The sequence below is a fragment of the Phocoena phocoena genome, chromosome 1 (assembly GCF_963924675.1).
Source record: "Phocoena phocoena chromosome 1, mPhoPho1.1, whole genome shotgun sequence".
Lineage (NCBI taxonomy): Eukaryota > Metazoa > Chordata > Mammalia > Artiodactyla > Phocoenidae > Phocoena > Phocoena phocoena.
In genome coordinates this window covers 155,525,012-155,540,325 of record NC_089219.1, presented here as the reverse complement: position 1 = coordinate 155,540,325, position 15,314 = coordinate 155,525,012, and the positions used below count along the sequence as shown (strand labels likewise).

At 38.9% G+C, this 15,314-nt stretch overlaps 1 pseudogene; it reads right to left on the bottom strand.

The window, feature by feature from the left end:
- Positions 1-2,172: 2,172 nt before the first annotated feature.
- The window catches only part of LOC136118247 (UDP-N-acetylglucosamine--peptide N-acetylglucosaminyltransferase 110 kDa subunit pseudogene), a 29,786-nt pseudogene continuing 16,644 nt past the window's right edge, over positions 2,173-15,314 (bottom strand).

Below are 15,314 nucleotides of genomic sequence, written 5' to 3'. Positions count from 1 at the left end.
CATTCTTTCCAAAGCTATTATTTATAGAATAAAATTTGGCTACACTTTGTAAAAATCTAGCTTTTTGAGCCTTACAAATCTTAACAGTTAACCTATTGCCTCCACTGCAATTTGGAAAAAAATTATTTTGAAAATGAATAGCTGAGAGTTGACATTTTTTTGTGTGTGATTTTCTCTTCCCCTAAGAGAGAAGTGAGTAGGAATGAGAAACACATACATAAAGAAAAAAGATTATCTTGCTGCCTTTGCATGGTTATAATTTATAGGAGGCCCTTTTCAACAATAATCTATTATAAGAATCAATAAAACATAATCTCCATGAAGGCCAGGCCAGGATACTTGTCTCTTTTTCAGCAGATTACAATACAAACCACATTCATGGATATGCTTCTTGATGATCTTTGTAATACTGTAACAGTTGCCCATTTCCTCATGCCTCTTCACCTTAACTTTAACATGGTTTTTCACTAATGACTTCACATTTCTTTCTCTAACACTTGGTTGTGGGCCTCTTTTCCAACTCCAACTCCAACTCGCATTTCACTCTGGAACCAAAGGAAGACTCACACCTTCCTGCTACAGTTGCAGAGTATATAGACTGGAAAAAGGAAGGTTGCCAGATGGTGGTTTACATTATCTACAGACTTTCTCGGCTCAAGGTTAACTTCCCTGGGAGAAAACCCATAAACCCAGAAATGTCAAAAATAACCTGCATGTGCAGGAGGGAGACACCTTTGCTTTTCTTATTTTACATTATTTCTGATTTCTGGGCCCTGGTGATTTATCTCCCATGGAATGGAACAAGGAGGGGAACAAGTAGGGACAGTCCCTTCGAGCAGCATGCCTGGCATGTCCATAGCCTGCTCTCAAGGCTGACTGCTTCCCACACATATGTTGCCTTGTTTAAGCCTCAAGCCCTCGATCCTTTGTTGAAATACAATAATTTCATTTCTATGGTTTTCAATACCAAAAACTCAACCTCCAGGAGGGCTAAAGTCTAATTTGTATTCCAAACCAAGTAGCAGTGCACTTCGCTACTACAGAGGCTGAATCCATAAAGACTTCAAGACCACGCCCAGAAGACAAGTTATTATACTTAATACCCTAGAAGGTCTGAAACATAATTATCATATACATAGCTGGTCCTTCAGAGCTTTTTACCTATAACATGTTTTTTGATGAAAGTTATTTAATGTACTGGAGATAACTGGGACTTACTGATCAAATATTTGAATACTTATACTTACCTGGGATTTCATTTCTGCTGAAAGAAAAAGGAAGAACAGAACTCACTAAAAAAAAAAAAAATTTATAAATGAAAGTAAAAATCTTATCACACACTATCACTTTTGGAAGCAGCACAGAGGGGCAGTCAACGGTAAAACACTGGCATCAGAAGATGTGTTTAAGAGAAACACTCTGGGAGGTTTTGAATCAGACTTGGTTTTTTGTTAGCTAAGTTACAGGAGAATTTTTCAAGTGGGGGGAAGGGAAGAAGGAAGCGGACCAGAAAAAGAATTTAAGTCATCATCTATAAGCCAACAAAGCACTGATAGTTCCATACATTATGTCAGAAACTAAAATGACTGATATAGGCTCAAGTGGTTTATCAAACCTATAAAAAGACTACACCAGCAAAGTCCCCTTTTATCTGTAGAGTTCAGAAACTAAAACAAGGAATATTTTAGGTTAAAACCTTATCTCAAGAGAATCATATACACTTCACATGAATAAAAATACCTGAAACCAAACATTTTTAAAAGCTCCAATACCCAAAATATAAAGAAAAATATTAATCCAGAACACTCAACCAATCCATGATAATCACAAAACGGCTGGGCAATCTCTATCTCCCTTCCACACTAACCATCCATCCCATGGAAGACCAAGGGAGATCAGACCTTCCAGACTTACCTTCCAGACCTTCCAGACACCTGGCTGCTGCAAAATTCTACGGAGACTCCTTGTGGAACAGCAGTTTCCCATCTCTTGTGTCTCTCCCGATCATGATCATGATCATGCAGGAAGCAAGTCCGGCTCTGCTATTTCTTATCATTGTCTGTCACCCATCTGCAACATGGTATTGTACAGATAAGGAAAAAGTAGTTGCCTTTCCCCCAGAAGGTTGAGGCTCAGGTACAGGGGTAATTCTCCTGTGCACACAGTCATTATTTAGGCCGACTCAGTGACTTCAACAGGCTTAATCATGTGATCAGGTTTGTTGCCAGCTGCGTAATGCTCCCACATCTGTAGATAGAGCCGCTCTAGGTCCATTGTGTATTGTTTGGTGTTGAACAGAGGGCTAGATGTTCTCTGCTTCCAGACTTTGCCACGAATTTTCTTCAGGTATTCTAGATCAGTTCCCAGTTTCACAGCTATGTCTTCATATTCTTGTCTATTTTTAGCAATAAGCTCAAGACAGCCTAAACAAGTGAGCTGGGAAGCTGCAACTCGGGAAGCAAGAGTCTCTCCTGGCATAGTCACCATGGGTGTCCCTGACCAAAGGACATCCATCCCTGTGGTGTGTCCATAACAGAGTGGAGTGTCCAAGCAGACATCAGCCAGCTGGCCTCTCCGAACATGTTCCTCTTTAGGAGCAACAGGTGAAAAAATGATACAGTTCTGGGGAAGGCCCATATTTTGTGCGTACTGTTGAATATTAGGTTCTCCTACTGCTGGAAAACGCAACAGCCACAGTACACTATTGGGAACACGCTTCAGAATATTTGCCCACATCTGCAAAGGAGATGGGTCAAATTTATATAACTGATTGAAGTTACAGTACACGATGGCATCTTCCGGTAACCCGTACTGAGAACGTGTGGTTACAATAATGGTACGGGGAACCTCCTCTCCAGTGGCAGCCTTAACGTTGATCTGGGTAGTTGCCAGTCCATTGCTAAGACTGAATCCATTAATTGTTATCTGAATTTGTCCTCTGTTAATCATTTCAATAACTGCCTCTGCAGTAGTATTCATAGGAATGACAGGCATATTAAGAGCTGTATTGCTGCTGTCTGCATTGTCTCTTCCACCAGGACATTTCATCTGGACAATTTGCACATCTGGGAGACTATCAAGAAATGCTTTGAGGTCGATGCCATTCAGTACAATCCGACTGTCATAAATGTGCCCATTGAACTTAAAATCGATGACTGCTTTCTTCTTCAGGTGAGGGAACATATTAGCATGATCACCAATAAAGAAAGTATGCGGCATATAAGCCAGTTTCTCAGAATACTGCTCAGCAACTTCAGCAGGTGAAGTTTCCTGATCAGTGATGATATAATCCATGAAAAGCACGCCACTGGTCCCAGGGTAGCCCAGCCACATTGCCTGAATAGGAGCTGGCCTGAGAGCAAAGAGTTCATTTCGAGCACCCCTGGTATAACCATTCAGATTTACAAGGAAGTGTATACCATCTTGATGGATGCGATCAGCTGCTTTCCCATTGCATGGAATCTGAGAAAAATCAGTGAAATGATGGGCTTCTGCCATCAGCTTCGCTCGGAAGTTTGTGCCATCATCTGGGCTCAGGGCATAACAGAATACCTCAAAGTTATCAGGACTGTGCGTGCCTGGAATAGACTGCATAAGATGAGAAGTAGGATGATTCCCAAAGTCAGAACTCACGTACCCTACACGCAGTCGACCATCACTGAGCTTCAAGTCTTTTCGATGTTCATACGGTGGTTTACGAAGGACACTGATCTCATCCAAGCAGAGGTTCCCATGGCTCTCAGCAATAGCCTTCCTGAAGCCATGAGAAAGAGGATAGAGCATACTATGATGAAGCTGCACAGAAGGCAACCTATTCTTCTCCAGCTGGTCAGCCACAATGCTGACCAACTTCTTCATTCGCTCATCATAGTCTGTCCAATCACAGACAATCTGCAGGCAATGAGCCAAATCACAATAAGCGTCAGGAAAATCAGGTTCAAGCTTCAGAGCAGCGTGATAAGAAGCAATTGCTTCTGGAATATTCCCTGAATACTTGTGAATGGAAGCCAGATTGCTGTGGGCATCCGCAAATGCAGGGTTAATCTGAATGGCACGAGTATAACACGGCAAGGCTCCCTGAACATCCTGCATCTCCTTTAGAGTGTTTCCCATATTACAGTAAGCGTCAGCAGAGGTAGGACTGATTCGAACAGCTTCCTTATAATGCATCAGAGCTTCCTGCAGTATCCCATGCTGCTGCCATACACTTGCTAAATTTGAATGGGCAACAGCAAACTCTGGGAAGACTTCTAATGCTTTACGATACAAGCGAACTGCCTCTTCAATGTTTCCCTGGTCTCCTTTGATATTGGCTAGGTTATTCAGAGAGTCTGCATGGGTGGGGCACAGCCGCAGAGCTGTGTTATAACAATCTTCTGCTTCGGCAACACGGCCCTTCTCTTCCAGAGCGTTGGCTAGGTTGCTGTAAGCATCAGGGAAATGTGGTTGCAATTCAATAGCTCGCCTGTAGGTGTCTATTGCCAGATCCATCAGGCCTTGCTCATAGTATACACCAGCCAGGTTGGCACGTACCACTGCATGATTTGGGCTCAAGCTTAGGGCACAAAGGCAAGCTGTCACAGCTCTGTCAAATATCCGTGCCTCTTTCAAGACATTTCCTAAATTGATATAAGCATCCAGAAAATTGGGGTCAAGGGTGACAGCCTTTTCAAAGTGATGAATTGCAAGCCAAACCTCCCCTTGTCCATTGAAAACACAGCCAAGATCACTCCAAGCTACTGCAAAGTTCGGTTGCGTCTCCATTGCTTTCAAATAACATGCCTTGGCTCCTTCCAAGCGACCCAGGGCTTTGAGCAGGTTCCCCAGGTCACTGCGAACACAGTACAAATCAGGATTGTACTGAAGAGCAGAGACGTAAGCTTGTACTGCCCCTTCCATGTCGCCTGCTGCTACCAAAGCGGCTGCCAGGTTAATGTGACCATCGATGAAATCTGGTTTGAGACGTAATGCATGCCGGTAATGCTCAATTGCTTCCTGCAACTGCCCTCATTCCTTGTATACATTCCCCAAATTCGAATAGGCTTCTGCCAGAAGAGGGTTCTGTTTAATTGCCAGAGTACTAAAGTGGGCAGATCTGTCCAGCCTTCGACACTGGAAGTGTAGAGATGAAAGTAGAAAATAAAAGAATAGGATGTGATTTTTAGTCGTTACTACTTTTGCAAAAATTAGAAAATACAAAACAATTCGGTATTTCAAATACATACATATGTTTCAAATAACTATAAAGGTGAGTTGGGAGATTACATATTAAATGGCCCAAATGGTGCTATATAGGGGAAAATAAAGGAAATAAATCTGGCAGAGGAACGTCGGGGCCAAAACCAATCTTAAAAGTATTAGAAAATAGAGTGACCATACACACTGATGATAGAGTGACATGAACTGAGGCATATGGTCTCTTTTGAGTAAATGCCTTAAATACAAACTAAAAAAATAATGTCATAAGATTTACAAGCACTATAAAAATATTTAGCAGTATTGCAGTAGATAGTAGAAATATATAACCTTTCAACTTAAATAAAAACAAGACTGATGAAATATCATCTTTGTTCCCATGTCATCCGTGCTAAGGAATAAATAATAAATCAGCTTTCAAGATAGAATTTTTTACAATGAGAGATAAAAAAACAAAGAAAAAGAAACCCTAACTGTTTATCCCATGAAGGGAGAAAAAAACAATTTGAAAAGTCAGAGGAGAACTCTCTGAGGATAATATTTAACATCAATTTTTTTTTGTAAAACAGAATTTTAAGAAGCTGGTTTTGAATTGTTTATAGAGTTTCTAATTAGCATGCTGAGGAAATACAGGGTCCATCTTAATCCAGAAGCAAGTAAAAAGTTCTGACTCTTAAAATTCTAGGCTCTAGAGTAGGTGTGTGCTGGTGTGCTGTTGTGTATGTGTGTGTGTGTGTGCACATTTGCTGTGTGTTTTCAATAAACTCAAGAGTACGTAAGGGTTTATGTTATTACATTGTAACAATTCTTGAGCAAGTCTAACTGAAGGTCAGTAGCAAACAAGTAGATGCCGCTTGGGTGGCCCCCCAAACTCTCAGGTAATGCGCAGATCTGGCTTGGCAATCATGTTCTGCTTTTAGACATAATGCATTTTTATGTTCTTGTTAGCACTGAAAGACTAACTTGAATATTCTGCAACTGATGAAATGGACAACAGAGCAGTAACCTAGAGTTTACAAGTATTGGGGGCAGTAAAACTTTAGTTCTAGATTTAACTTGGATTTTAGTCCTAATTTAACTTGGATTTTCTACAACGCATTTTTTTTCTATAAACTGGAGGTATATACCACCATAATCCTAAAAAACCTGTGACTTTGGGCTTCAGGGGTCTAAGCCTTCTCTCTAAGTGACTGAAAGGTACAACTGGATATTAGACCTGTCTAAAAATTGTCCTTTTCTGTCCTCACATACAAGGGAACGCTTGATTTTTGGATAGCTGTCATTAAAAAAAAAAAAAAATGTGCAAAGAGCTAATGTCTTTTGCTAGAAGACAAAACAATTTCTTCTGGACATACAGTAATAGGAGGCAATGCCATGTGTTGGAAGCATGCACATATTTTATGATAGATATTAATCTGGAGGTTAACAGCTAGGTGCTCTGGTTGAAGCAGTTTATTTCAAACATACATATAATGTTAGTCCACTTTGTAACAAAGCCTTCAACATTTCATATGCAAATTCGTTTTTCTTTCTAGTTTAAGCCCAAGGAAATCCCTATAAATCTTGTCTCCAAAGAGAAAATATAAAGAATTCATAAGATTAAAGAGTTCTTATCAATTGTATAAAAAACTAGAAATGTACTAACTAGATAGAAATGTAGATGTCTAAGAGAACGTCCAACAAATAGAAAAGTAGAGGACTGCACTGAGATTGCAATCCTGAGAAAAATACATTATTTCTAAATGAAGAAGTAAAAGGAGATAGTATAAATTAAAGCCAGAAGAAAAATTTAAAACCTACAAAAATACGAGTCAATACAAAGTTAAAAACCCATGAATTTTACTATATACCCAAAGGCTTCACAAAAGATCTCATGAATATCACAAATTAAAATAAAACAAACAAAAGCCAGAAATATCGTTTTCCCCAAATTGTACTACTACCTGCTTATTGCTTCAGTGGTAAGAAGAAAAATTATCTTCAAATAGTTAAATTGTATACCTACTTATATTTTAACTCTTAGGTGGATCTTGTTATATAATATATATGATCTTTAAAGAAAACTTGTTGATTGTTTATTTTGGCATCTGTTAGGAAATTCCTATTTAATTAGATAAATCTCCTTAGATAACTCTTAAATAAAAATAGATGCAAATATAGTATGTTTCCTACCATTCACTTTAGACCTCTAAGAGTTGGAAAAGCTCAACCTGGAGAAGAAACTAGTTTTATGGAGGGAAGAAACTACTTTCCAGTTTAGAAGAGGAGGGATTATCCCATTTCTGTAGAGGAAGCAATCTGGAAGATACAAAAAGAATGATCCTTGCCTAGTGCTAAGGCCAGAACTACTGTGAATATTGTACCAGAGCTTGTAAAAACAGCCACTGTGCTGGCACTCACAGGCCTGGGTCATGGTGTGTTCAACAATAAAACTTTGCTCCAAAGGACGGAACTCCTTCGGGCCAAAAAGCTTTCACCTGCATTATTCCATTAACCTCACTGTTTTGTTATGGGAAATGCGTTTAGTTTTTGAAATGACATTGAAATATATCCTTAAAAGAACACTTTAGGTCTCAACAAGATTCTCTTCTCTTTCAGCCAACACATTACCTTTTAGAAATCAACAGTCTACTTCTTTCTTTAAATCATCACATTTCAAAGCTGTAGCAGCTAATAAATGTTAATATGATTTTTCCAAAACTGCAATCTCCCTAAATTTCTATGCTGTCTTCTTTATCCTGTCTTTTCAAGGTAAAGGTATCTTTCCAGTTTTCTTAGCATTAATTATCAGGATTATGGATTTTGTTCATTGTTAAAGTTCGTTATTTATGGACATAAGTTAATGTAAATGCAAAAATATCTCATATTATTCACAAGCTGGCTGACTTAAATCACTCGCTCTTAAAACAACTTTACTGCTCTCCAATCTGTTCAAATACACCGAAATATAAATTCAGGATGATGTGGCTTTTCTGCAATGCTTTCTTTTCAGGCTGCAGTCTACATGACAGCGTTATATCTTATCCTTGCTGCTGTTGTTGTTCAATCTATAAAACCTCTCTTGAAGACCCCCAAAACAGCTTGTAATTTAAACTTTTACTTTTGGTGACTCACTGTTTTCAAATTGCCATCTCTGACCATATCCCCCTTCCAGGGGAATTTATGCAGACTCTTAACCCATAATTGCTTTACTCTTTACCTCTATTTCTGGGTTCTTAAATTAACTGTTACATCAGTGTTCTTCATTACTCAAATTATTTTTTCTTAACATTTCCTGGAAGTAAGTTCATGCTATTTTTGACAAGCAAACATTTGACTTCTGAAAGAATTCTTATGGAAATGGGTTTATATCCCAAATGCACCACCAAAAATCTTTGTGACCTTGCATAAACATCCCTTACCATTTCAGGTGCTATCTTTGCTTGACTCCAAAGGGAACTGATTAAAACTATGAGCATCTAGCTGGTATGCACTTTTGTCTCAGTTTGGTCAATGAAACTCTCAAAAATCCATCAGATTTTCATTATTTTTATCATCAGCCTGTTTGTGTAAAATAAGTTACCATTTATGGAGCCAGTGTTCTCCTTTATTCCGGCATCCAATCATTGTAAATATTTCTCATGGACACATTCTTAGAAGGCCTATGAATAACTTGGCCTCTTACTGATTCTCCCTTTTGGAGTCTTACTAGCCAGACTTCCCCAATAACTTTCAGAGAGAGTTTTCCCCCTTTCCGGGTCTTCTTTTTGACTTCTATACGCCATAGAACTTTCAAAAGTCATCACACCAATACTAATATTACCACATACCCTCCGAAAAGCTCCAAGCTGTTTATGCCTATTCATTAAGTTAATACTTTATCAAAACTTGTCCAATTGAGTAGTTGTAGCACAGATATTTTACACATTTTAGCACAGACATGCTCTGTTTAAGGCTGACAGATCCATTAGGAATTAACTTTCTGGTACATTTTCCCTCTGACATTTTCCTCACAACTGCGTTTCCTCATAACTGAGCCATCAGTTATCTCTTGCCTATAGAAAGGCAGATAAGAGAAAAGAAAGCTAAGTGAGAAAAGATGTAAATAGACTAGCACAATATTGGACACATAATAAGTATTCAATAAATGATAGCAAGTATTCTTACCCTTATCCTCACATTAGTTTATATGTATTAAAAACTGATTACTGGACTCAACTCTTACTTCCATTGCTCATTAGATCCTCACAGAAACCTTGGAGGAAGCGAGGTTTTATCCCCAGTTTTACAAGGTTGGGAGACTGCAGCCTAGAGGGCTTAAGTACCTTAACTGAAGTCATATAGTCAAGAAATAAGCCTATATTTGTCACAATCACTTGCCCATGCTTTGACGTGACACCACCACCCATCATTTACCCAGCTTCACCAAGGTACTACTAAATTTTTTACTCTTATTCTCCTCTCTTTGCTTCATACTGCCATTGCCACCAACCCAGTCAAATTCACTTTTAATTTTCCAATGTTAGTGAAGGGAGTAGAAGGTGGAAATTGAGGTTAAAGGAGGAAACTTTAATGTTATTCAAGGATGACTTCATCTTAACTTTCAGCCTTTGTCTACCCTTTCTCTGCTCAAGTCACACGCAGAGTATTTGCTATCTCTTCCATAAGTCTTGACTTTTCTTGTCTTTATGCCACTTTTCTTTTCCCCATTTGCAATGAATCTCCCTTTCCCTTGGTTCTTCCCCAGTTCTTACTCCATATTCTCCATTAAAATTCAAATCTACCTTTAAAGCCCAACTCATATACCAGTTCCGTCCTGCAGTCTCCTGGATCTGCCAAGTCAGAACCAACCACTTGCTCCTCCGTGCTCCTGCAATGGCAATGATGTTAGAAGGGCGAGTGATTTTACAGCTCGCTCACCACCTGCGGGAAATATGTCCTATTTGCCCTTCCACATCCTTTCTCCACCCAACTCTATTTGGATGGCTTGCATGGCCTATCTTAGTAAGTGTCCTTACTCTGGCTTCTGTTTGGCTCACCAATGATGAGTACCAAGAGAAGATTGTAGGGAATGAAGGAGGGGAGTGAAGTTAGGGTATTAATTCTTGCCAAATTGCTGGGAGTTGGCTGCATCCCCCAACTAATGTATAGTGCTTCTCTGTGGGGCATCACAGCATCTTTGGGGAGGACTCTCTCTCCAGCAAGGCTTCCTTTCTCTTTCATCTCCTATAAAGTAGCCACACTTTTACTGAACCCAGGGCACTACACTATCTCTTGATTCTCTACATTGGGCTCAATTTATCCCTATTGATGTACCCCTGATTTCCTGCTGAGACCCTGTCTGATGAACTTCGTAATATGCTCTTCTAAGCTGTTAATTTTACAAACCACATTATTACACTTATTAGAAGAATGTCTTCAGGATGTGTCAGTAAGCTCTGATTGATGATAATGGTAAACAGCTAGAATTTATGGAACATAAAGTATGCTTTGGTTACTCTCTTGAGTACACCGTGTGCATTATTCTAATTAATTAAAATCACTATTAGCTAAGCAAGGCACATAGATGCTAAGAGGTTCCCAGAAGTAACTTGCTCACGGTCACTCCAGTGTCTCAGTAGTGTTTAGGACTCAGATCTGTCCAAAGCCTAAACCTTAAGCTCTAGGTCTAAGCAGTGGCTCTCAAACTTGAGTATGCATCAGCATCACCCAGAGAGCTTGCTGAAACAGGTAGTGGGCCCCACCCCCAGAGTGTCCGAGTCTGCAGGTCTAGAGCAGGGCCCAAGACTTTCACTTCTAAAAATTCCTACGTGCAGCTGATGTGCTGGTCTGGGTACCAGACTTTGAGAACCACTAGTCCAGGCATTTTAGGTCCAGAATTTCAGGTGTTAGAATAGTTTTCTGGTGATAAATGTTGAAAAAAAAAAAGCACTGCATTTTCCTGTTTGTAAGAAGGTAATACATTCAATCATAAAGAGTCAATAATGGGGCTAAATATTTAAGAAAGAAGAGTTATTCTCCAGGAAGATGGGAGGAGATGGACATTCTAAGGACAGGAATGCCCTTTCAGGAATCTTGCAAAGGGAACAGAAAAATAACAGTAAGATTCTGCTATCCAGTGTTCACAAAACATGAGTGGGATACTCTTGACTGTAAAATGGGAAGCCAACTTTTGCTCACCATATACATACCTTATTCAGTACAAATGTTTATTAAGAATCTCCAAAAGCTAGACACTAGGCATCAGGGCTACACTGATAGAGCAGATAAAGTGCCTGGCCTCAGGAAGCTTGTGCTTCAGAGGACGTACATCAGCTAGATAGAATGAATGATGGATACTATATTGGGTTCACACTTCGTCTCAAGAAAAAAATATATCCATAGACGTGATCCAGGAGTCAAATGGCAAAAGACCGAGCCTCAAAGTGAGTGTTAATTTCATTAAATGGCAGGTAAAAATTAGATGCCGAGATAGGCTCTGCTTAAAAGACACACTATTCCTCCAAACGTATTATACAAGCCAGCTTATGAACCTGTGACTTTTTCTAGGAGACATGTTGCCTTCTTTCCCAAGAAGGGAGCAGTAGGGGTCGGGGTGGAAATAGTTTCATCATCAGAGGCACAGTCTCACTACTACTGCTCAGCTCCAATTCGCAACCTTCTGAATGGTTTCCAGACTAAGAAATTTAGCAAAGTGATGAAGAAAAAATGGCCCATTAATCTTATGATGCGTGTTATAACTTAACTCTGGGTTTAGCATAGGAAAAATATTATTTGCATTGATTAGAAATATGCTTTATGGCTGCATATATTATTCACTCTGAACATTCTAAAATTATTAGCTGGGTTGACACGATGAACTGCACAGGAGTACTTCTGGATGACATCTCAACGTCATCTGTTACTCACATCATATAGGTCTAGGAATCAATATGTATTTTACTCAATATGAGATCTTATTCCAAACACCAAAATATGCCTGTTTTTATTCGATGGTTATCATCATGAAACTACCAGCTAAACATCATTTAGAAAATTCAAAGCAAGTAAATTACTGTATTAACTGTCCAACTATGATTATGACTTTCCTCCACTTATAGCTGAACCTAATATAATGATCTGGTCAGTCTGACTAGGAGGATTTATTCAGTAATTTACTCAAATGTTCTGAGGTATATTTTGAAGGACTTAAATTATGGTCTGGTTTGTAGGATCCAACAGTAAGGGTGCAGGTTTATCTCCTACAAGCTCTGTGACCTTGCCCAAGTGACTTAGCATCTCTGAGACTCACTTGCCTAATCTGTAAAATGGAAACAATAATAGAACCCAAGTTGTAAAGCTGAAGGAAAAAAAGGAATATGGTAATGTATTTTGGCACAAAAGAGCAGTTACGCTGATGGTCATTATTTGTGAATACTGTTGCTAAGATTATTGAAAACCTGTTGCGTGTTAGGTGCTGTTCAAGGACTAGAATTTTAAGACTGTTCTTCACCTTTATCCCAGTTTTACCTGCAAAGTTCTGCCATGCACTGGAAAAACATACTGGTATTTCTAGGGAAGGGGACCACTCAGGTGACATTTTTGTTTCACCAGGTATATAAAGTATATAAAGCTTATAGTGTATCTTTTAAGTCCTTTGGACGTCTAGTTACCTTTCACTAGAATGATTCTAGTAGATCCTGATAGATACCTGAGACAAGGTCAGGTCAGTGATGTTGGTACCTTTTCTGGCTTAAGAGCATAGGGCAGAAACACAGAAGAGAGGTCTTCCTTTTCCACTCCTGTTACTAAGAACCCTCTCGAATAATGACAATCTGAAACAGATCACTACATTGTTGCATGTTGTAGAATCAAAGCAGTGTACAAAGCAAAGAGCACTGGCCTCCATTATACGTGCATTTCACTTGAGATTCACTTTTCTAGACCGTGGAGAAAGCAGATGTTCCAACACTTTCCAGGTACTGGAATATTACAATCTGGCAATCTCCACCACTGCATGTTTGATCACACTATTCCCTGCAAATGGAATGCTGTTCCATCAAGGTCAGACTGACCAGTTGCAAATACCTGATTTTATCGTACAGTCAGAACCAAATTAACTTACTGAAATTCTGCCCAGCTCAGGGTCTACCTTCTCTGTGAAACCTCCTGTGAGATCCCAAGTTACAAACAACTCTTATCTTCTTCAGAAGACATTGTATACTATATAAATAGTAATTTACATATAAATATATGTACATGTGTGTGTATTTCTTTGCTACATTAAGTTATAACTCCTGTGGTTTCTCTTCTTAACTAAACTGGACCCCCTTATCATCACAGTGGCCGTGTACATCATTGTATCCTCCAAAAACTCCAGATAATAATATCATGGATTCAGTATATAGTTGTTTAATAGAAAACAATTAACTAACCACTGCAGAATACCAGTGTCTCTCAAGTGTGTTCAGTGGATCATAAATCCTATGAGACAGTCCATGAAGGAAAAGATTTCAAATAAATTTGGGATCTGTTATCCACTACATCTCCTTATCAGAGACTCATAATTCACAAGACTGGTAAAAAGCTCTGTAGCAAAGAAACTGTTGACTTCGTTTGACCCAGTATTTCTCTTACAAGAGTATCAGTTCTGGAGGTCAAGGACATTTTCCACCTCTAATACAACAGCTCTACTGCCTAGTAGAGTGCCTGGCACTTAGTAGACACCTAATAAATATTTGAATAAGTTTCAACATACATTCCCCTTTTAAGATATAGAAGAAAAACACAGTATATAGTAGATTTTGATTTACTTGGGGAGAATAATAATATGAATAGATAAATTTACACAAATCATTTTAAAGAATATATATTTGATAATACTTTTTTACAAAAATCTACACAATTGCACATTTAGTGGTGATAGTAAACGAACTACATTTGCTTCTGAAAACTTGCTAAGAAAGATGGCTACTAAAAACTACAACTTGAACCCAAAACAATTGATTTAGTTCATGGGTCCCCACTCCTTAGCAGTCTTAATATAGAAGAAAATAGATGCATATATTTCTTTTCTGCCATAATATGACATCATATAAGGAATGCTATTTTATTAGCTAGAAATAAATTTGCTTTTGTTATTTTAGTACATTTGATCACCTAAGAATAATTCTAGATTTTGTCCTAGACTGCTTACTATGTGCTTTCACTATAGATTTTAATGTCAATAGAGAAAGGAGAAGGAAAAGTCAGAGGGAAATGAAACAGGTGTATGCAACACCCCTCTCTACTACCGACATTTCTCAGAATTCTGGGGGAAGTTGCATCTATAAGTGGAAAGTTTTTCACCATGGAACTCACGGCGGTTGAACTTCTATGAAGAATTTTTTTTTCACTACTGAAGAAAAATATGTTTGATTTTACCATAACTGAAAAGTTCTCCTGTTTCTACTTCTGAGGTTTGCCCTCAAGACTACTGTTTACCTAATGGAAGTGACTCCTATGCATGGAGGAAAAAGTGCACCATTTGAAGGAAAAGCTAAAGTGATATTCAGGTAGCTCCTCATTCCACCAATGAAAACGTACACATAGATTTTCCACTTTACACCTCATTTTCCACCTTATTTTCATGATTTTGAAATGAATATGTAGGGTCTGATGAGTTTGTCAATAGTCTATAATTATTAGTGTTATTAAAATAGAATACAAATGATAAGCCATATGTAAGAATGCTGTGTGAATAAACTGCTATACCCCAAATAATACAAATGAATGAATGGCAGTAAATGCTAAGAGGGATTAACAACATAAAGGATATTAAAAAAATGATGACCGTATTTCATATTTATGTGTCTTTCTCTCTCACTTTTTTTTTTTTTGCGGTACGCGGGCCTCTCACTGTTGTGGCCTCTCCCGTTGCGGAGCACAGGCTCCGGACGCGCAAGCTCAGCGGCCATGGCTCACGGGCCCAGCCGCTCCGCGGCATGTGGGATCTTCCCGGACCGGGGCACGAACCCGCGTCCCCTGCATCGGCAGGCAGAACACTCAACCACTGCGCCACCAGGGAAGCCCTTCTCTCTCACTCTTACTCAACTCCTAAATAACTAAGAGAATATGCTCACAAATGGTAAGCATGTCTTGGATGTTCGATGTGTGTTTGT